The following is a 25,217-nucleotide window of genomic DNA, read 5'->3' as shown; positions in this document are numbered from 1 at the left end:
GTTTAACTATTTATTATATTTTTTTAATAATTGATTTGGGGAGGTGAATTACACTCTTAAAATAGAGACTGAGACTCCTGAATCATAAGGGTTGGTGCATTTTATCAAATCTATATCCTCTCAAATCCCTTATCAAATAGGTTCAACTTTCACCATTTGCAAGCGACTAAAGTTATGAATAAATACTGTTAAACTCAGATATCTAATCAGCTTTTGTTGGCTGAGAAGTTTTGAGTGGCAGCCTAATTAATGTTCACAACCTGTAGCTACAATCTGAAATGAGATGAGCTGCAAAAAGACATGACATGATGATTAAATGTATCTGACAAACTGAAATAACTGCTTTAGCCCTCTGACTTTGCACACCTTATACTCTCACAATCCGCTTGTTCCAAATACTACAGGTCCTAATTCAGAGATATTAAGCCGATGAGCTTAAAAGTAAATGGAAAGCTTAACTAGGAGATTCTTCTAAAAGTGATGTGATGCAATCTTGAGAAGGACTTGCCACACTTTTCAACTACAAAACCACACACTGCACTCGTGGTTACAGAGTGATGTTTCTTTTTTCCTTCACCGAGTTTAGACACCAGCTCGCAGAATGCACATTCACTAGACAACAATCATAAGTTTCATATTAGCCGTTATAGAATTAAAATTAGCTCCAGCTGATGTGTGAATAAAAGTTTAAAAATAAATCAGTGGTTAGCAAATACAAACAATGCCAAATGGGAACCAGATCCAAGATGAAACCAGCAACTTTATGATTCATATTACACTTAAAAATAGCCCATGAAATTTATTAAAAATAAAATAAAATGTAAAGAGTATTGTGCTCAACTACATCAGCAATGGACATTAAGGACTGATTATTCTCATTATTAATTAACCCTACCTCAGTGTTGGGGAAGTTACTCAGGAAGTGTGATAAGTTACTTTCTACTTATTACTCATTTAAAAAGTTATAATATTACTTTACTTATTACTTGGTATCAAAAGTAATTAGTTGTTATATTACTTATTTTGCGTATGGTTCACAGCAAAAATACACAGTGAAAATTATCTTTTGACATTTTATTGACATCATACCAGCAACATGACGTTTACATTACAGTTGTCTATATCTGTAGAATATGTCACAGAGATATAAAAGTAAATATTTATTTTTAACTCAACCCTTTTGTGGGTTTCTGAGAACATAATCTCTTTATTTGTTAACACATGGCTTTTATTCTGAAATAGTTGCCGGACAATGTTGTGGAAAATGCAATGATTTGCACGGCTCCATAAATTAAGAGATTACCATCTTTTAACTGTGGATTATTATTATTATTATTTACAAATGAGCGCACGCTTCTTAACTTTACATAATGAAATTAAGTGAAATGAAAGCGAGGTTGCTGTCATGCGCTGAGTGTGACCGACTGACCTGCACAAAAAACAATTCACGTTCTGGAAATGCAGCAACGCAGCGTTACTTGGATTAATAACTAACATAATTTCAGTTTTGTAATTGTAATCCCTTACACTACTGGATTACTGGAGAAAGTAATAATATTACAGTAATGCCTGGAAGTGAATTATTGCTCCTAAACCATTTTCTAGCAACAAACAAACAAAAGACAATTTAATTTGTTAATTGTAAAAAAAATCATTTTATGGAGCAATAAATAGCTCAAATGTAAGTCTTTCAGTCTCCTGTTTCCAGTTTGTCCTGCAGTGAAAAGTCTGCTGGACTCGTGCTGGCTGCATATCATCCAAGATCTTGTCTATCTGTGCAACCGTCCAGCATTAATGAAGACGGACTGTTAGTGGTGACGACGCACACATCTGACATTAACAGGGCGAAGCCACTCACAGAGGGTCTGGCTTTCTGACAAGTGCTTTATTATCACAGGTTGCCCTTTTCAAGGTCAAAACCACAAACAATGCAACTCATTTGCTTACAAATGCACTTCAGTCATCTACCGCACTGTATGAACGGCATTGCATAATATATTCCAAAGCAATATGGGTTGTACATCTCTTTTGATTAAGCCCTGCCTTGAGACAAACCAGACATAAACCAGGCCAAACAAATCAAAGCCGAGCATAAATGTTTCAGAGCTTGTCATATCTCCTGTTGGTTCTCAGAGTAAAATGCTTTCCCTTTTAGCTTTTATGCGAATCTTACAGGCAGACACAAAATGATATCCAGTGGATGAACTGTCAGGAAGGAGGTAGGATCAAGTGACTCCTTACTGGGATGCAAAAATAGACCAAGGAGAAACAGAATCTTTGGTGTTGTAGCTTTAATGTTGGTCTGTCATTATGCATCCTGCATGGATCTGGGCTCAGAGATGACAATGTTTAGAGATCAGACCTGGCCCTACTGCGGAGTGAACACCAGAACACACTGCAAAAACAGCCATGTTAATCATTCATCGGGCTGGTAAGCACGTTAGGACACAAGTTAAATCCATTGTCTGCATTTTTCACTTTCATCCACCCTGATCCATGGGCAGAAAGGCAAGGAGGATAGAGAAGGGGACAAACGCATGTAGTTTTGCTTTGAAACCTAGAGGACAGAGGGGGATTTTTTCTGTCTGCACTTTCTTGTAAGGCGAGAGAAGGAAAATTACCCAGCAGTAAATAGATGAGTTTGATAAGGCCTCCTAAATATAAGTCTTATCTCTCTCTCAATTTGAAACAGCCATGGAAGAAATAGGCCACGTTGTCACTCAGGCTTTCAATTAAAAACAAGAGGAAAAGTGTGTGTGTGTGTGAGCGTGTGTGTTCCCAGGAGAGAGTAGTTTTAAAAACATTTATTCACACTTAATGTTTATCACCTTCAATTGACCTTGATCTTGTGATGCTATTTTTTTTTTTTGGTCTTGCCTGCTCCAATCTCATTCGCCCAGTGTGACAACCAGGGTGAATGAGATGGTGAGAGAGAGACAGAAAGAGAGAGAGAGAGAGGTGACGTGACCCCATGTCTATTAATCAGCAACTCAGCTAGGCTCGCATCACTAGAGCAGATAAGACCGCGCCTGTTGTCACACAGGTGGAAGTAATGGCTGGGAAGCACCCCTCGTCCGATAGCAGCTTGTCCGAATGCTGAGATGTGAACTGACAAAGACACGTACAAGGCCTGGAAACACAGAGCCGCTGTCAGGCTTTTGACTGATAACAGCTTGAGTGAGAGGAGTGCAAGTGAGGAGGAACAAGTCGAAACAGACAGATAACACAGTGGCCTAAATGTGATTATGGCTCATCATCAGTTAGGGAGCGCTCCTCTGAACATCGATTTGTGCCATCTTCTGTTTATCTGAGGCATGATAGAAAACAAAAATAGTCTTCAGTAATTGTCATGGTTTAACCAAACTAAAAAGCCAGTTTGAGGCAATAATTTTCTTGAGTGCCTCGGACCTCATTTTTTTTAAAGATAGAGATGATCTGTTCCTGCCCTAAAATTCCTGCAGTCAGACCCATAGACTGTATATAAGTGGACGTAGTCACCGTGACGTCACCCATTGATTTGTTGACTACGGTTTTGAAGCCTTGAGTTAGGCATTTTGTCTGTTGTATCTTGTTTTTTGGAATCAGAAACGTCACAAGAGCGTGGAGCAAAGTACAACCGAACACTGAATAAGACATTCCTATGCGACCAAAATTAATTTTCATGAAATGAAAACGCGCTGTGAAAGGGTTAAAGTTGTAAGACGAAAACACGGACAACACCCAGATTGGACAACGCCGTGGAAGAGACCTGTCAATCACAAGGTAGACACACCCTAAAGCATACCCATTTGACTCTAAATGGGACCATAATTTACTAAATGAACATCATGCTGTATTGAAGAAGATTTGAAACGAGATTGAGACCATAAACTCATGTTTACAATGTTTACTGAGGTAATAAATCAAGTGAGAAGTAGGGTCATTTTCTCATAGACTTCTATACAATCAGACTTCTTTTTGCAACCAGAGGAGTCGCCCCCTGCTGGCTGTTAGAAAGAATGCAAGTTTAAGGCACTTCACTTTTCAGAACCGGTTTCCACCATTGTCAGACCAGGTGAACGAACATACAGGTACTATGGTACATGGCAAAATGTATACATCAAACTACACTTGTGCTATTGTGTTCATCAAGAAATTGGTTCAAGACCTTCTTGAAAATGTAGTAATGGTACGACAGTTTTTAAATTAAAGCCAGCCTTATAAAACCTTTGCTTCTGTTTCTTTGATATCTTTTAATATAAAGTGATAACAGACCAGCCGTGTTAAATGTAATTATGTTGCCGTTTTCTGATTACAAAGTCGTGGCCAAGCCAATTCAAGCCGAGTCAAGCTTCAAGTATAAAAGCAGAGTCCTGCATAAAACCAAGTTTACTGTTCAATTGTGTTGAGTTTCAAAATAGATGAGGTTTATGAAATGCTATTGTATGTGAAGTGACAGCTACAAGTATTTGCAATAGTGTTTCAGCAGAATTAGTAAATTACAGTAGCAGTGCAACAACAGTTTAGGAGCCAATCCTCAACTAGAGACGTGTTTTCAGTGAATGAAAAGCAAACCCCTCAGAACAACAGCAACAACCTTGAGTGCAATATGCCACAAAACTAGTTCAGCCCATAATACACAATTGTCAAACACAACACAAAGTATCCATATTCCATAAAGCATACGCCAAACCACATACAAAACAAAAAAAATATGCTCAGCCACTAAAAGAGAGCAATCCACAATACCAAAGTAAATACAGTTTATAGCAACCAGCAGATCAGTGAGAGCAATGAAACAACCAGCAGAGCTGACAGCCTCATAGAGTCCAGCACTCAAACACAGACTGAACAGAGCCATCTCAGAGCATTTTCTCACAATATGCATGTTAGCACAAAAAGCTAATTTTTACCTTGTTGACGTGAAGAAGTGATCCCTGGTGTCCGTGCAGGCAAACATTACCATGAAGCCCGTATTACAGGAAATTGTGCGAATGGGGTGTGTGCAAGACAATTAGCATGTTTACATGATCCATAAAGCCAGTTTACAATATTAGCCTCTACTAGAGACCCACATTTGCTCTGAGCTAAGAGACAACCACAGCAACAACCAAGAGGAAAATATGCTTTAAAACAAATTCAGTGGAAAACACTCGAAGTAGGGTTGAAATATGCCACGAAACTAGTTCAGCCCAAAATACACAATACTCAAACACAACACAAAGTATCCGTTCCATAAAGCATACGCCAAACAACAAGCTCAACAAAAAAATACGCTCAGCTACTAAATGAGAGCAAAGCACAATTAATACCATTGCAGATACAATATGTAGATAGATGGCAGGTAACAGCAGAAATTAGCAGCAGATCAGTGAGAGCAATGAAAAAACAAGCAAAGCTGACAGCCTCAGCACACAAACACAGACTGAACAGAGCATCTTCTCACAATATGCATGCAAAAAGCACATTTTTACTTTGTTGAGGTGAAGAAGTGATCTTTGGTGTCCCTGTAGGAAAAGTTGTTACAGTTCCAAAACAGGAAAACTCCTGTTCTGGCTTTAAGTGGACATTTAAGGCTCACAGAAGACAGACATTATCAATGTTGAGCTGACCATGAAGCCCATCTTACAGGAAATTGTGTGAATGGGGTGTGTGCATTCTGTGAAAGACAATCAGCATCAACTATTAGCCTCTACTAGACTCCCATTGAGCAACAACCAATGGGAAAATATGCCATAAAACATATTCAGTGGCTGAAAATAATATGACAACATTGATATTAAAATATTAAAAAAAAAAAAAAAATCGCACTAAAACAAATAGCTCATGTTCAATATAACGAATCATTGTTATGTTAGCCGGATAATCAAACTGAATCTCCACTACTAAAATCCCACAACAGCAGCAACTAGCTAAAGGCGCAAGCCGCAAAACTAAATTCTAGCTATCCAAAGATGCCAAACAATATTCAAACATTATGATGTTATATTTTAACAGCATGAAAGCATTATAATTCACTGTCGAACAATAACAAAAAGAAAACTAAACTCAGCCACTACTGCATAACACAGTCAACCACAACTAATGTTAATGCAAATATGACAACAGCACAGCAGCAATTAATAACTAATGTTAGCCCAACAAAGGCCAAGTATATGTGCAGCAGAGCAAAACATAACGTTACAGCAGCAGCCAAGCATAAAAACACAACAAAAATACAGCCAAAACATCAAGTCATAAAAACATGAATTCCTACCTTGAGGAGTCCTCATGGTGTGAAGTTCAAACAGGTGTAATGGCAAAGTTGTAAATGGCATGTGGTAAATACGAGCTCAGGAGTTACACTTGAATGCATCATTAGGTCCGAAGTTCATGTGAGAAATTACAGACAAACTGGGTCGCTGAGTTCCAATTGCAGCAGAGAGCTTGGTTCAAACACAATAATTTCCTCAAAAAGTCTTACTGAAGTGATAAATTATACTGTTATTAGCAAGCTACCCTGGTCAGGAAATGCTGCACGAGCAGTGGCGGTAGATCTGAGCTCAAACAGCCCGCCTGTTCGCTACAGGTGCCACACAGGTGTGATGCTGCGTTCTGGACATCTGGGGTTGTTGGAATTTTCAATAAACTTCAATTAGCTTAATTTCAATTGACATCTTCCAGAGAAGATAACTTTAAGAGATTGTTTACCATAACCAGCTATCTAATAACATTAAGACATATGTTTGCCAACAATTCACATACAGGTTTCACTATATGATAGTATGTATTATTTTAATTCAATGGCCTACAGGCAAATATGCTTTGCCTTGCCTTTTAGCAGTGGTGGAAGAAGTATTAAACTTTTACTTAATTAAAGGTAGCAATAATACAGTGTAAAAATACTTTGTTACAAGTCCTGTGTTCAGTACAAAAGTGTTAGCATCAAAACATACTTAAAGTATCGAAAGTAAAAGTACTCATAATGCAGAATGGAAAATTTCAGAATAACATATATTATATTATTGAATTATAATTAGTGATGCATGTGTACATCACTTTAATGCAGTAGCTGGTAAAGGTGGAGCCAATTTTACGTAATTTAAATAAATAAATATATATTTATATATTTTTTCTATCAATAATCTGAATATGCAAAGTAACTAGTAGCCTAACTAAAGCTGTCATTAAAGGTAGTAAGTCAAAAGTAGAATATTTGCTTTCATAATGGAGTAGAGTAAAAGTCCAAAACGGCGCAAGCGTAGCTCTGCTGCTGGGCGCTGATGTTGCAATGGAACGACCAATTAGCTTTCACTTCTTATCAATATATGTTCTTTGATATAGCTCCACCTAACTTCAACCAGAGCATCGGTCTAATCAGCCCGAAGAACTGAAAACACCTGTGTAGGTTTGCAGGGCAGATATCGACATCTAACTATGGCTGCTTCTGATCAGATGCTAGCATGCAATAGGCCGGAGGCATATGAGCAATACGGTAACATCTGTCTACAAGTACCTCGGAACAGAAATAGGCCATGTAATGGATCACAGTGCATCTATATGTGAACATTGAAAAGACTGCAATTCATTCAGACTTGCAGGTTTAGGGCGGAGGGCACTGGCTCAAAATTATACCCTTTACTATCAATAGGGTGGAAGTACCGTGTGGAACTATGGGAAATGATGGTCTAGTACCATTTATAGGGACAGATAGTCATGGGTCAAAGGTCTCCGTTTATGACAGTGTTCTCCACAGGCGCTATACTTGCCTATAGTTAATTTTAGACTCTGTGCACACATGTCCTCCTTTTCAGAAAAAAATGTTATTCAAATAGAATGCACACATTTTCTTTTAGTTACCGAGGGAAGAACGACATTACTCACTTGCTTTATTCCTCACGACTTTCCTTGTTGGTTCACTCTGGGATCCAACAGCATCCATTTGTTTTCCCTGTAAATCTGCACATCTCTTGATGTTTGCATGACACAGTTTGTCACGTCGGATAGTTTTCTCTTCATTTCTCTGTCATTTTCTTGCGATGACAAAAGGCCTCTGAGGCAGCTATTACCTTTTTTCTCCCTCCATTTACCATTTGTTCAACTGTGCAAGCCCCATTGTTTTAATTTCATGCAAGACTTAGTTTGGTGTTTTGGTTAAATCAAAAGTATATTCAAAAAGTGAAAGCCGTTCAGTTTTTCAGAGCTGGAGGTGAAGGCAGTATTTATGTTAAGTACACATCGTTTATCAATCAAACGTTGCGTTTTGTTTTCTGTTTTTTTCTGTAAGTACCTAAATGAGGCCAGGATGCAGAGCTTAAACGAATCAGACTTTTTTTGATGTTTTGCAATGTTTCATCTGTGGACGGGAGACAAAATTCACATTTGCATGCTTGCTGAAACCGCCCACACCATATATCAATCCACCGGGTGATCAAAAGTTGAGTTAATAGGGATGCGGCACAAGAGGGAGTTTAATTACTAACCTAAAATACTTTCAAATGATGTTTGGGTTGATGCTGTAGCTGGAAGCGAGTGTCTGGCAGTGGGGGGAAAGCTGGGTTTAAAGAGTCAAAGCAGCTGCCTTATTTGTGTTGTGGGATTTAGAAAGCAACTGGAGCAGAGATCAATACGGTGTAATAGGCCTGGGAATGAAATGATGCCAAAGTGTCCCCATGTCAATGAATCTGCTTATCTCTGTCTGCCAAACTCCAGCCTACTAGCCCCATGCTAACTCACCTGTAGATTACCGATAGTGAACTGGAGAGCTTGTCGGGGCACTAAATAAGGTCCGAGTTTAACTCTGCGCCCTTGACTTATCTGTAAAGCCAGAGGTATTTTTCTACATAAGCAGGTGGATCCTGCACTGAGAGGTTATGGTAAAGAGTTTAGGGAATTATATTTTGACTTTATTTCATCGCCTAGAGCAGAGGAGGTACAGTATCACCGGGGGAAAGTGCCAGGGTTGGATGTATCAGAATTAATCCTGCTGGCCTAAGGGTTATAAACCTGCATTATAGTTTTGTGCCAGCAACTGCCCTGTTATTTGTCCACTCTTGAGCGTATGTGTATGTACTTTGGGAGTCACATCATGGCCTCCAGGTACACTAGACTGTATCATAAATATCAGCTATTATATAGATAATAAAAACATGTATTGTATCCTGTTAGATATAATTTAATTTTATCTCATAAATGACCTATTTTTAATATACTCCCTCTCCTCTCTCCTCCTTTTCATGCCCACCTGCATCACATGCATATGCTGCAATTGCGTCTTTGAGGTTGTACCATTGTAAAAAAAAAAAAAAGACAGGCAAAACCCTCTCCTGGCATAGTCCGATAAGGCATGTGAACATGCACCCTGCTATTCTCTTATCTCGCTGACATGCTCAAAACGCCCCCATGCCAGTGCCGAGCGTGACATGTGCAGCCCGGCATTATTAGCCTGATTGGAATAGGTCCTTATATTCAAGGACGTGACGGTCATGACAAATGCTGCACAAACCCGAGCCGCTATCGTCATCACTCTAAATGAGTTTCCCCCTTCTCGGAGGCAGGCTATGTGTGCCGTGGTTGGTCTGACTGGAAACGTGAAGCCAATGGTGAGCGGCGAGGTAAATTGGAGACTGAGTGACAGGTTAACACCCGTCAACCGCATGGTAGGAGCAGGTGCTGATCTCCAGGCCTGTCTTATTTGACATCTTATGGTGCTGATGGAGAGTGTTGGAGCTTGACTTGAGCTGATCGGCCAAATATGCACTGGAAAAGCCTCAGAATATATTTGTTTATTCACCTTTAGCACAAATATCTTGGAATGGGGGCTGTATTATGTCCTTATTTATCGCCTACAAGCCAAAATATAACATAATGTGGTGTGAAAGGCCACCTGTCAATTGAACCTGCAGTAGGCAGAATATTTTTTGGCATCATTGGGCAAAAATTCCATTATAACCTTTCAGCATATTGTAATTCAAGTGTTGTAACAGATAACTAGACTTCTGCACCTCCTCATGGCTCTGTTTTCAGGCTTTAAAAAATCTAGCCTGTGACGGGAGACTTTGGCCAATCACAGGTCATTTCAGAGAGAGCGTTCCTATTGAGCGTTCCTATTGGCTGTTCTCAGGCTGGTGGGCGGTGCTTGGTATTTCCTCAACTGATCTCAACATGGCTGCCGGGTCACAAACTATCTCATTTTACAGCTAAACAGTACACTACAAGATGTTTCTGAAAACATTTTATGCGAGAAATAGTCATTACAGTAACAGAATATTGATTCATATTTGATCAGCGCTGTCTAGTTTGACCGTTTGGTCGGAGTTCGCGAGTGATTGACAGCTGCTCAGAGACGGCAGACTCCAGCTCGGCTTTGATTGGTTGTTTTCCTCCGGTCTGTGAAATTTTGCAGATGTCATTAGGAGCACCGGAGGACACGGGAGGACACAGAGGCACATGATTTTTTTCAGATTACGTGTCTCATGCACTACTGTCAGGATATAGTGACAATTTTATAAAAAATAACTTAACTACTTAATAATCATATTTGCTCCAATTCTAACCACTGCTGCTCTAATTGTTTATTTGTTTGTTTATTTGTGTTCCTGTACAGCAATAGCAGAAGGTATCTTTATTTTTCTTTATATTCATTCCGCAGCAACACCAGGGACTTATTTATCAAGAACTGCCGATTTAAGTGATGTTCAGTATCATACCATAGATTAGATATTGAATTACAGTCTGATCTGGTAAATAACACATTTCCCATGTCTTCTATTAATCATCTGACCATCTTGAGTGTTTTTTTTATGAAGTTACCTTGAGACATAACTATACAGAATCTACAGAGGGGGCGGCTTTCTATTGAGGAGCAGCCCACTGAAAGTGATCTTAAACTACCTACATTTGTCCTTGGCCCGGCTCTTGACAAATAAATGGTGACTTGGATATTAAAATAGAAAGGCAAGCTGCCAGGTGTGTTATATTCAAGAGCCTTGCTGTGGATCTCAGCCTTTTATTGTCGTGCATTGCTCTCTAGCAGGTCTTTAGCAGACGACTATTTTTCTCCAGCCTTAATAGATGTGTGAGCCACAACACAAGTACAAGTACTGACCTTGATAAGCACCGTGGGCTTAAAAGTCCCCTTGACTATAAGTGTGTTTTTAACCATAGCCACATTGTATGCCTTTGTGCAGTCCAACACAAATACTCTTGCGTGACTATAGTTTACCAGTTGCGGATAACATGGTTGCACGGATAATAAAGTTTGAATGGCATCATCAATAGTCCATTCATACGAGAGGCGTTAACACAGGATCAATATTCAGAAAATACAAAAGCTTTCATATATTGCACTGAGAGATTCGGGGGTTTATCGTCAATGCAAGGGGTTTCCAGAAGCTAGAAAGGATAAGAGGATTTAAAAAAGGGATTTAGGTAACAAAAGATGAGGAAAGAATAATATAATCAATGTATTACTATTCCTTTTTATACAGTAAATAAAAGCTGTGAGATAATAGGAATATGATCCAAAACAGCCTGCTGCTGACATATACATGAGCATGACGTCAGTGATGTTAGTAGATTAACAAATCAGTGATCTACCGGAGGATTGCAAAACCTCCTGGATAAATAAATATGTTTTACATATATTTAGAAAGAGCAGCAGACATTACATATTTGCTGTTTTACAATGACAATATAGGGATTTAATCCAAATAAAACACCAAAACCCATTATAGTAGAGGCCAAATGAGGGTCACATTAACATTAACATTAACAATGGCATGTTGAAGCAGCTTAATATACTGTAAGAATTTTCTTGGAATTTAAATAATAAATATTAATATTTTGGCGAGGAAAAACTGGCATGGCCATTTTCAAAGGGGTCCCTTGACCTCTGACCTCAAGATATGTGAATGTAAATGAGTTCTATGGGTACCCACGAGTCTCCCCTTTACAGACATGCCCACTTTATGATAATCACATGCAGTTATTTTCGCCTATTTTAAAATGGTGTATTTGAATATTTCTCCATACTGGGGTCCCTGAACAGTCTTGGAATTGCATGAATGTCATATCACTCTAAAGCTGAGACTCTTGTGGATCCAATGCGCCCAATTTTTTTCATGTGTGATGATATTAGTCCCCATAGTAGCCATTTCATTGTAGTAAGACCATTTTTTGAAACTTGACCTCTGTATAAAATGACCTGTGGTGACCTCTAGGATAATCACAGCCTCATGAAACTTTACAACCACAACCTAGAGACCTCGGGCATTCAGAGGACATATGGCTTTCCTAGGTAGATTGACAATAAGGGGGTTTCTGAGCAGTCTCCAGAACAGAAGGGCTCGTCACCCGATCGCCGGAAAATGCAATTGTTGCAGAAATCTCAAAATGTCAAAAGTGTTTGATACCAAACCATAGCAGGGCTTTTTTTATGGTGTTCCTCAAGGTCTTGGTGTCTTAATGTGGTATTCTGGAGGGATTATTGATAATTTTTTATACATTTTCAAGTGGTAAAAAATGGTTAAATTTAGCACCAAATCTGTATAACACATGATATCAACCCACACATTGCTGCAACAACATAGGAGACATAATAGAGCATGGGAATGGTCTTCATATATTTCCATCATACTGTTCTAAACCTTTATACACTTTCACAATTTATTTTAATTAATTAAATTCATTCATGTTTACTACAGATTTATAACTAGAACAACTTGACACTCAGTGCTGAGCTGCAGCTTTCCCAGCTTTCAGATGATGTACACCACTAATATGTGGCATATACTGTTGACCTGCTATCTCCCCATAAAGACCCCCTGTACCCCACCTAAAAAGTACAAAAATGGGTCTAATGTGGGTCTCAGAAGGTTAAATGATCATGTTTTGATCCTTAGCTCATGCAATCTATCCTAATCCTAAGGAATTCCTTAGAATAAGACAAGTCAGCCATCATTTACAGAGATGTTGGTGAGTGTGTAAGCTGCAGTTTTCTTTTTTTTATGTTCAAACATGATCTTTTGCACCTATTGTTGTAAGACCGCATGACATGCAAAGGCCTTATGTTGCTGCAATCATGCAAACATGTTTCCCATTACCACCCAGGACTGATTTTATGTCATACGTTAATGTCTTGGAGCAACAACGCATTGAGCCCCTTCCTCCCGCTTTGCCCTCAGCATTGACCAGCGTCATACAAACATGCACAAACAAGCAACTTTAAGGTTATTTAAAGGACAGTGATCAATAATGCTCCTGTAACTCCTACTTAATCTCCATAATGAGCTTTATTGCGGCAATTAATCATGTCTTTGCAGCCGGTGCCCAGCCTCCCAGAAGAATGCTGGCAGAATAAAGGCCAGGCCCGACCGGCGCTGCCCACAGCCGAAGGATCCCACGGTGAGATCCTGTTCTAATTCTTAGAACACGATTGACCTCTTCAGTTGATCACTGTTTGATTTTCCATATTGACCCTAAGCAATCCATCAAGCTTGCATTTAAAAATAGTTTGACCACTAATATACGACAAATGTCTCATTCTTTGCATAATCTGTTACCATAGTGTGAGGCTATACTCTTCATTTACAGTATAACATCTCTCTGTTTTCAGCATTATTGTTCCACTCCCTGTTCAAAAATTGTTGAATATCTTCACTGTAACAACACCCAGCCATAGATATAAAGTATATATAGTAACTCATCAATAAAACAAAACATAATGTGCTTTTCAGACGGCAACAAAAGAAAAGATAAACACGGTTCTGTCACGATACACTCCATGGATTCACTGTGCAGTTTCCCCATAGAGACTCATTTTTTCTAAAACCACAGGAACTTTACTGAAGATGAAAGGTATCTATATTTGATTTTCCAAAACCTTTGTACTGTATATTCATTATTAATTGAGCGGAAAACTCCTTAATCATACATACAATGCTTTTTTCCCCTTGATTTCATAAAACCATAAAAATGACACTTTTATCTTAAACTTTCTTGCTGCTGCTGCTGCTGCATTAATAACTTATCTCCTCCCGACACCCGTCTTTAAGGGTCAGACAAAGCCAGCGGATGTATTGTGTGTTTTCATGTGTATTGAATTGTCCCTGGGTTCCAAGAGAAGATTATCCCGCGTCAGTTAAGATTATCTGCTTTTGTGAAGTCTTAAAAATCACGTTTGATTTAGGTGAGGCGCCATTAGACAGGCCGAATCTGTGAAATTGATGAAAACCTCTACGCAGCTTGATCAGGGCCTTCCTCTTTGGGGGTTTTCACAAATGGATACTCAGTTCTCTATATGAGGAGGGAAAACGAGTAAGGCAGGTCGCAAAGGTATCGGGCGGTAGATGAGGTGGACAGCACGAGGCCTCTTATGATGAATGATTCAGCTGCATTTAGAAAACTATTGATTCTGTCCCGGGCCTAATAGAAGGTGATGATGGCACAGAGGTGAATCCATTACCGGGTAAGAAGCTGCGTCAGGTACGCAGAGGGCTAATGTGTGTCCTTTCCCATTTGTCATCAGCATACACGCTACTGGATGAGCATGCAAGTGTGGCATAACGGTGCTCCTGTCCTCTACGCCCGTAGGTGGAGATGTGAGCATTGTCTATTAATCTCAACAGCAACTCCAGGAAAAAAAAGGGCCAAAAGACACTTTGCCCCTCTATGTCCTCCTGCCTGAGGAATCTCCATGTCAAACCTAGACAGAAAGAAAGCAAAAGGAAACAAAGCAGCTGTCTTAACTCAGTCAAGATCCTCTCCGTCCCCTTCTGAAGGCGTGCTTTTCCAGCAGGGAGCAAAGCAGAGGACCCCACACAATCAATAAGTCCTCAGGGACAGCAGTGTGTTTGTGGACAAATAAGCACCTCTCATGACAGAGCACAATGCACTCTTATACAGTAGCCTTAGTGTAGCCTTTGCTAGGATGTGCTAAATGGATATGAAATGGTAAAAAAAAAGATGAATTGTTATTTTTTACAGACCTAAAAAACATCTTTTATTATCATTTTTGACGCAATGAACATCTTTTCTGCCACTCTGGCATTGAAAGATTCTTGTGAAACACATCATGTTTGACACATCAGTTTATTATCATTGGATCAATGTTCTATTATTGTTCAGTTATGTATAAAAACTGAACTCAGCCAAACAAACGATCCATCACCAGGTCGGCGCAAGACGCATCTGGTCACTGCCAACAAGGTTAAAGAGGTTTAGAAACAAACAAAGTCTCTCTTGATGTGTCGGCTTTTGCCATTTCTCTGGCATTGCCATAGGCTGAATTGCTTCACTGTTTCCATGAAGGTCTTGTGACATTTGATTAGAAAGCCTTTTGGGAGTTCCTACACGCCTTTCGCTGAGTCGTTTGAAGTGTTTGCAGCTCAGTGGAGCTGTATCAACAGCAGCTGTGAGGCCTCTAAGGCCTTTTCTTTCAGCATCCAAAAAGGTGTGTCATTTTATCTCAAAATCTTTTGACTAACCCTCTGCCTCTTGCTTAAGAGAGAATGAGGAGCAAAAGAATCGTGGAGCCCCATTTCCTCTCCTATATATTTCATTTTAAAACATTTTGTCTCAGCGCTGAATTCATCAATGATATTCAGTTGTACTCTTTTGGATTAGCATATTTCTATTCTAAGTAAAAACCAGTGGGCAACCTCCGGGTCTGAGAAGTGAAGCCAATGAGGAAGTGTCTTAAACTTGCATTCTTTCTAATAGCCAGCAGGGGGCGACTCCTCTGGCTGCAAAAAGAAGTCTGATTGTATAGAAGTCTATGAGAAAATTATCCTACTTCTCACTTGATTTATTACCTCAGTAAACATTGTAAACATGAGTTTATGGTCAGAGTCACTAGTTTCAAGTCTTCTTTAATACAGCATGATGTTCATTTAGTAAATTATGATCCCATTTAGAGTCAAATAGACCATAGAGCAGGGGATGCTTTAGGGCGTGGCTACCTTGTGATTGACAGGTCGCTACCACGGCGTTGTTCGGACTGGGAGGTGTCAGTGTTTTCTTACAACTTTAATCCTTTCACAGTTTGCTTTCAGTTCATGGGGACACACCAACCCGACATCAGAGAACTAGTGGTGATGAAGGCAGCCTGTTGCATCATCTCACGTCGCCTTTGTTTTGGCCGACAAGTTGCACCCGAACACGCTGCAAAGACTACAGCCGACGGCCAGTAGCACCGATGTTCTGCATCTGCGTGAGAGGAAATAACTCTCCACACCAGCAGGCCACGTTAGTCCGTATTCGTCATTCAAAAGGGAAACCAGAAGACCGAGGACGACGGATATACAAGCCGTTGTTATGATATGTACATGAAACAAAGCGGCGTTTTCCGACCATTTTCACATCAATCTCACTGACACTTAACTTCATTCCAGATGGCCATGTCGTTGTGAAAATATCCGTGTATTGGAATGATCAGATGAGATGAAGATGAAAAAGGAGAAGAGCCTTCTGTGTTTTTCCTCTTGACTTTACTCGTTGGTTTGCTTACCTCACATCCATTTATCTTCTTGTGCACTGATTTGTTTTAGCCGAACAGCCAATCAGAGTGGTTTCTCTCACCGACGGGCGGCACCGCCGATTCAAGATGCTGAATCGGCCAGATAACCTCCAACACGGGCAGACTAGAGTCGACGCTGTGGGACACACCGAAAAAACTAGGCCGACGGATGCTCACCGACGGCCTCAAACTGTCCGATGGCGACCGTTGGCTTGGTGTATCAGGGCCTTTAGACACAACCAAACAACATGGCACAGCCAAATACCAAGATGACGTCCACCAAAATGCCGAACTGGAGGCTTCAAAACGGCAGTCCAAAAACCAACGGTTGATGTCACGGTGACTACGTCCACTTCTTATATACAGTCTATTAGTAAAACATTCAATATATCATTCAGTTTGTATGAATGTCTGCATTAGATTGTCTGATGGATGCTCTTCATTAAACAGCAACATATATTCTTTAAATAATGTAGTTGGCTACTTATTCTATTATTAAATTTGTATGTATATTTATTCAGGAGAAGCTGATTGTGCACATATATTAATTCTTGGCCAGTTTGTAGAGTTAAAAGTGCAACTTCTCAGTCAAATTAATTGATGAGTTACAGTAAATATAGTCTGGCAATTAGGTTTTAGGTACCCAGAGACAATGAATATTCGTTAAACAGATTAAAGCGCTGGGAGTTCACATCACCCAAATCATTACTATCATTACAGTTATTTCTTTTCATGACTCTAATTCCACATTCTCTGCCTTTGCACAGGCTGTTCTCCTCTCTTTATCTTAACATGCACCCGTTTGCTCAAGGGGATAGTATTTTTAGCTCAAGAAGAAAAAAATGTATGGAGCTTATTTACCGCCATCATATCATCAAACTGTCAAGAAGCATCTTTTGCCGACTAAACCTTTCGCATATCTGTGTACTCATAATTGATTCTCTGTTATATCGCCAGCAAAATGCCACCAAGATAACTGAGCAGTGCAGCGCGGATGGTATAAAACCCTCACTGAGGTTTGATAGACTGTCACATCTTATCACAACTTTGAAACACTGAGAGGAAGGAGAGAGAGGGGGTGAATATGCACTCGACTCCTGTACCTCAAAAGGTGTTTCTGTGCTAAACATTTTCAAAGCGCTCTGCCTTGAAAATATCATTTTGTATTTTTTTTTTTTCAGGTTAGTGGAAACGCAAGGATTAAGTGAGATAGAGGTAACAACTGACTTCAAGCGACAAACTTTGAGATTTTAAAAAAAGTACAAGTTTGTGTTTGGAACTTTCCGTGCAAGCCATGTAAGGTGCAAATAGAAATGTGGGCACAGCAAATACCAGGTAAGAGAGCAGACACGATGGTGATGACTTTCCATTAAGTAGGACAAGGGGAGCAACATTTAAAGCCTCAAAATTAACCTTGTTTAGTGTAATTGACCCTCTGCTAAGCCTCACCCCCCCTTAGTTACAGTTGCTAAGCCTGTCGGGCTTTCCATTCTAGAATGGCACCTGCAGTTAACAATAATAATGGCGATAGATTTAGCAATTGCAGTTCATTGTAATATTTGAAACAATGAGACTTAATTTTAGACAGAGGCAGACAAAAGCAGCTTCTCATTTCTGGCTTGCAACCAGCTGAAATGACAATGGCTGCTGGCAGGTTTCATCATCTCTAGCTAACTAGCTAATTCACATTAGCGCCATTTGTTGGTTGAAAGGTGACTTGTTTTAAATCATGTAAATTAGGTTATTATATGCACTTGATGGCTACATACATGATGCTAAAACACTGAAGCTAAAGCTACATGTCCCCGCCAAAAAGTCACCATCTTCACCAGTTGATGATGCATGTAGAAGAAAGGGAAATACACATTCCCAGGGCGTCAAATACCGACGCTTTGTCACGGCCGTCGGTGTTAGATAGCAAACGCTTAAGGTACCCTTTAGCATCGGTATGAGACACACCGGGCTTTCCATTAACTACAATGTAAACCCATCCAATCCACGTTAATATTAAACGCTCAGGTAAAGTGCTCCGGGAGTGCGTTGGCATAGCTTTAAGAGAGAAAAGACACACACAGGGCGGGCAGCAGAGGGGAGGTAAATGGGTCCAACAAACACAGGGCTTTCATCCAGGAGACCGTTCTTTGTGTCCCATGCTTCACATTACAATCAGCTGTTCGTTCATGTCCCGTGTTCACAACAGTCAGTGTCATTTTCACTGTACAAACTTAGCAATTTTAAGCCAAACCGTGTGCCAAAAAGCAATGCAGAGGCTACATGCATATATAAATAAATACATACATTTAAAAATAAATAGAAAATATGAGCAAAAAATAAATAAGTTTAAAGATTAATAAAAATAAATAAATAAATAGATAAAAAAATTTAATTAAACAGAAGACTAGGTAAATAAGGGAATTAATACAAAGATAAATTAATAAAGAAGCAATCAAATATCAATTTATGTCACATTTTATCAATTAATTAATGGCTGCATTTATTTTTAATATTATTTTTGCTACATTTAATGACATATTTATTTATTTATCTATCAATCAAGTCATGTATTTATTTATTCATTTATTTTTGCAGGTTCCGTCCTCCACAATGGAAAGGCTGCAAACAAAAATGAAATAACCTAGTATCACTCTTAATACAAATTAACATCACCTCAGCATGTGGATCCAAAATCCAAAGCTTGACAGGCCTGCCATGCCTAGTTACGGTTGCTAAGCTGTGATTGGAAAAAGCTGTTTTGTGGAGGGGGTTTAGGGGTTTAGTCAATTATTGCTGAATCATAGATGTAGAGGATAATGTAGCAGCAGGTTCAGGACCATGGACACCATTTCACCAAATGTTGCTTGTTTCAGTCATATAACATCAGCAGATTTATTAACACAGATGAAACTTCTTGAACTGGATGTTATAGGATAGGAGTTACACTTAAAGTTAATAACAACTTGTTATAGCACCTTTCATGCAGGGATGCAGGCCAAAATGATCCACAAAAAACAGGATTAAAAACTCTTCGCTTTTTACTGATTCATTACTTTCATGTTAGCCAGCCATGTTCCTTGAAGCTGCTTTGCTCTTTTGTGTTTTTGTCAAAACAAATCTTTATAATTACAAACGTCGACAGCATCCCTTCCTGACAGCTTGGCTTTGAGCTGTAAAATGCAACTATTTATCCAAAAGGCTCTCACGATTTTGGAGCACCGTTAATGATTTGTAAAAACATAAGATAAAAATAAAAGGACTCTCAACAGCATGGGTAGAGCTTTTTGATGTTTCTTTTGAAAACTATCAACATTAAAGGCATGTGTTGACAGTGCTAGCGTGTGATGCCCTGCTGTGCTGAGACTGAGAAAACACCCTCCAACAAAGAAAACGAATCTTCCCTCAGCATCACCAGCCACACTCCTCTGGCCAATCCGCCGCACCAAGCTCATCCCCCCCCCCCATGTGTGCCAGCTTTGAACGTCAGCGGCATAACTGAGTCCCCAAGTCACATGAAATCACAAACGTCAACCGTCACATCACATATTTATCTGGAAAATGACTCTGACAGAGTTCTGCTGGCTCTCGCTAGTCAAGAATGCTTTTAGTCGATGTGCTACGTTAGAAGCCATCAAATTCTGACTTTTAACGTCAGATTGCCAGTGATTTCATATCAGATCATTAACACGTCAAAATTGACTTACTGTAAAATTATATAATTTTTCTTCATTAAACTATCATTAGAAGTCAAAGCTGGTCATAATTATAACTATTACAAAGTCAGTTTCATGAGTTTACAGTCAAAGTAGATACGGACACAAGAGAGCTTTAAAAATGGCCTGATAAGCTGGCTCCATCCTAAAACTAGGAGTGTAATTTGGGCTAAAATGAATTAGAATAGAAAGCAGAAATTTGCATATAAAACAAACTGGTTATTCACATTCACCTATATGCGGAACTTATTGCAGAAAAAAAACACAGGTTGCTCTGAAACTCTACTTTTCTCACAGACTTGCATCTCTCCTGAAACAGCAACACTTCTCCAAGGCAACCTTTCACTCTGCTGGAAACCTGTACATTTTTGCACTGCAGGGCATAACAAATGGCAACATTACAGTGAGTTACATAATACAAACTTAAAGTTCTCAAAGTAAACAATAACACCTCACTAGTTTTATGACAGTATACCTTAGAGAAACCTGTGACCTTTACCCCAACGTCTAACCACCGACCTCTGCTTGAAAAGCTCCACTTGTTCTAGCCTATATTGTTTTTCTCCTATGTGACTCACTCACAGTTATGAGTCACCATGTGCCCTGTCAGAGAGGTTTAGGGGGAGCTGAGCACACCACTGTCAGCCGCTCTGGCCTCGGGGGGATGAGGGTCTCTGTGCATGTCAGAGGAGTGCTGCTAGTCCACGAAGGTTGTTGATGTTACACATGTGTACACATGCACACATGAGCAAATGTCACACCCTCAAAACACGCTCTGAATATGTGGTAGCTATGATTTCAGGGCTGGAAATGTATATGAAATGTACATATTACAAATAAAAACACGATAACATAGCACACTTTTAAAGAGGACCTATTATGCTTTTGTGCTTCTCCCCTTTCTTTTAGAGTGTTGTATAGTTTTTTTTGTGCATGTAAAAGGTCTGCAAAGTTACAAAGTCCAAAGTCTATGCCAAAGGGAGTTACTCTCCCCCACAGAAACACTGCTCCTGAACTTCCTGAAACACCTTGCTTAAAGTGCTGGAGCTCAAACTGAGCATTTCAGACAGAGGGTGAAAAGAAAGATGCTGCAGCACAGCTATATGAGAAAAGTAAAGCGCTTTTTGAACATTAAATTACGTAAACATGTTCTAGTAGAAACCCAAAATGCAAATATAAACCTGAAAATAAACATAATAGGTCCCCTTTAAAAATTACTTGGATTTTTAGTATCTGTAAACACGTAGTATTACTTTTAGAGATTACTTTTTAAATAGTAATTATCAAAAATATGTTGACCATGAAGTCATGGAGAGGATGAACATTCATTTTTAACCCTGGAAGCAGTAAAAAAATCTTATCTGAAGAATCGTACTAGTTTCTTTTCCTTCAACAGCATCCTGCAGTCTTACTTAGCAAATGGAGTTTGCTTAGTTGTCATGGAGATGATGAGAACTACCCCCGCTGAGGAAAACCATAAGATGCAGTTGAAAGTTCTGCAAAAAAAGCTTGTAAGTGCATGTTGACATTTGGTCCAGTTAAAAATCTACTTTAGAGAGACAGGATGGTGTAAAACTCATCAACAAACACTTCTCACACCAAAATCCAATGGCTTGAAATGTAGCACACACAGACACATTATTATTCTTGATGCCTCCCATGAGGGCGGTTAACTGTCTTGAGTTGTTTATCGGCCATTTGCAAGGCCACAAAACACTAATGATTTTACAACTCAGGGGCTGTAAGACTGTTGTTATAGAGATACTGAGTTGTCAAACCCCTATCAAAAACTCAAGGACAGGTCATGTGCAGAACTGAAGCCAAATTTGAGATATATTGAGATCAAATCCACCAAAAGCACCCTCCTATTCTCTCTTTTTGAAGTATTTAGACTTTGGTCACCGCCCAATGAAGAAACTAAGATAGTGAACATAGTTAACAGTATACCTGCCATTATGAGCATGATAGCATTACCATTTATTTTAAAGCATTGCTGTGTCTAAGTACAGCCTCGCTGAGCCGCTTGCATGGCTGTTGAATCTTACTCTTTTTTTTTTTATCATTCTGTTGGCCTAAAAGTTGTCAAATTCAAACATGTTGAGTCTAGAAAAACTGGAATCAGCTTATGAAATACAAAAATGTGCAAGTTTAAAAATAGGCTTGTTCGAGGTGAACTTCCCCTCGCCTGGAAAGCGGACGAGATCAGGCGGCAGCAGCAGGGGGCGGTGGCAAAAAGCCGCGGTCAAGTCGGACAGTTTCCAGCCGTTTCCAGCAGCCTTCACTGAATTTACAGGAAGTCACTCGTGAAGTCACAGAAGTAATTACATCCTGTTTGATCCGATCTGTAGGCTACTTGTAGTTTGCAAACCACATTCAGATTAATTACCTCCTTGCAAGGCCCTTGGCTTGACATTTTTCAGAGGGGTGGAGTGTAGCACAATGAACAATCCATTAGATTTTGGTGTTGATCCAGATCATGATTTGGATTCAGGATGTTTTTTAAGAATTCCGGTCAGCCTGAGCATTAAGACCACAGGGTATAACACATGCGCAGTGTAACTGATGACGAGTTGATGACGCATGACCCTGCCTCCTTCTGAAAGCAGAGAGATACATGTGTGGATTTGTGGCGAGAGTGAGAAAGAAAAAAGTGTTAGATGACGGGATGAGAGAAAAAGTAGTGTAACGTTATACAGACATAACAAGGCTGCTGAATGAGAGAGGCATCCGCCGATACGTGACACGGAAACACACCGTGTTAATAACAAGCCGACCACCTCAACGTACCGCCAGCTGTGAGCTGTGATCTGTTTTTAAAGTCAGGCACCTTGGCGGAGGTCTGCGCTCTCTGAGTGCCATTCTAGTTTATATTTGTTTGTATATATACATTATGTGGAAATGTGTGTGCGTTTTTTATGTCTGCCTTAATTTGTAATTGTTGCTCCCTTTAATAAGTGCTATATTATTATAATTATTATTATTATTATCAACCACACAAGATACTGTATGATTGTTAACAGGTGAAATTCTTCACTGCACAACATGAGACTAATAGCATACAATCTAGCGGTAAATATTACAATTACACAGAAACAACATATAGTGTTCGCTGTCAAAACTAAATGCCAATCAGCTCTTTCATCAGGCGACAGGCAGGCGTTTCCCATCATGCCCCACGCAGCTGGTGAGGAGCAACTGCGGCGCCAGGCTCTAAAATCTGCGGCCGCCCCGATCTCATTTCTTATCATTGCCCACGTGTGCATGACGTCAGAGATAGTCGGGATCAAGTCGGGCACAAATCATTGTGAGCCGATAGCTGGTGATCGGTTCTGCTTAGGCCTCCCCCAGTTAAGTAAAAACCTCCAATTTCCCAGAGAAAACCCAGAGTTCATGACCTCAGTGTTCTTAATGGTCGCCGTGGCCGTGACCACTGTGAAAAGTTTGATTGAGATGGTGAGCCCTCTCTTTGTGTCCGACTGTCTGAGTCAAGGGTCAAAACATCCTGTCGCGAAGGTTTCCGTCATAATGGTTAGAAAACACAGCGAGTGTTCCTGTAAAATAATCAGCAGGAACACTGGCGGTCTGAACAAAACCCAAGCACGCACACACACAACTGAACACACAAATTGAAGCCAAAGTCGCTCTCGGAGCAAAAGACCACCCTCCCCCCCCTAAAAGCTCCCAGGAAGCTAATTGTCAACGGTACATTTTTGTATGTAAGAGAGCACTTCCCCAAGTAGTGCCTATTACTCCCTGCATGAATTGACAGGGCTAATGAGGAAATTAGGGTTTTATTAATTCACCCAGAGGACAAGATGAGGGAGACGCAGGGGAGGGGGAGGAGAGGAGAGGACTCCATCTTTGATTTAAAGGTTAATTTGGAGAGGAGTGGTAGCGGGAGCACAGAGAGTGGTCCTGACAATATTTTGATGCTCCTGGATGTGGGCCAGCTGTCCCGCTACGGGTGCAGCTCTGGCAAAAAAGACGGAGTGGAGACAGACGAGAGGGAGATAAAGTGGCAGCCAAAGTTTGGGTCACGCCTGGGAATCACGCAGAGGCAATTAGGAGTGTTAGCTTCATCAGTAATGCCGGTGGCTGCGTTCGGCCGTACAGCATCGGTGAGAGCTTCTATAGCGCTGCACACGCTGGGTTAAGGGGCATTAGCAACTCAACACTTGACTTTGACAAGGTCAGGCTTGAGGAGCAGCAGGCGGACTAGCATGGTGCTGATGACCTTATGCTGTCATGCTGGTGACCTTGCCATGCTCAGCACTGGGCCTCCTCACAGATAATGATAAGGATCACTTCTTAAATTCTCCATATTCCTGTGCTGCATCATCGCTCTTCTGTGTTTTGAGATTAAAGGGGGTATTTGTGTTATTTATATCACAGAGGTGAATGTAAGCTCAGTAACATTTGATGTCCTCATTCACGGTGTAAACCTTCCCATAGTGTTTTGTGACTGTCACAGTAATTGGAATGGATTTGTCTCGTACCTACAGTAGCATGCCTTTAAGTTGATTTAATGTAATTTGTGTGATGAAAATATTTCCCATTGATATCTAACAAGCAAGACGGAATTGTGTACAGTACATAATGGAGAGCACATGTGCAGGAGTTGCAAGAAAAACCTGATTGACTGGGAGAGACAATAAAACATGCTGCACATTTTCAAAGAGTTTTTCTGTCTGGGTAACAAAACTGTGCACTGTGAAGAATTTATCATTTATCATTTATTTTTATAGCTCTTCATCTACAAGTCACACCTTAAAGGGAATATATCATGCTTGTTTTCAGGTTCATACTTGTATTTTGGGTTTCTACTAGAACATGTTTACATGCTTTAATGTTAAAAAAAACACATTATTTTTCTCATACTGTCCGTCTGAATATACCTGTGTTCACTCTCTGTCTGAAACGCTCCGTTTTAGCGCCTTTCTCCTGAAGACCCCCTTCCGAAAAAGCTCTGTCTGCTCTGATTGGCTTGCGAGAAAAATATGGTGCACCTTTGCAAAGGTAGTTCTCAAGCAATGGGC

The sequence above is a fragment of the Sebastes fasciatus genome, chromosome 12 (genome assembly GCF_043250625.1).
Source record: "Sebastes fasciatus isolate fSebFas1 chromosome 12, fSebFas1.pri, whole genome shotgun sequence".
Taxonomy (NCBI): domain Eukaryota; kingdom Metazoa; phylum Chordata; class Actinopteri; order Perciformes; family Sebastidae; genus Sebastes; species Sebastes fasciatus.
Note: the sequence above shows the minus strand (reverse complement) of the source record.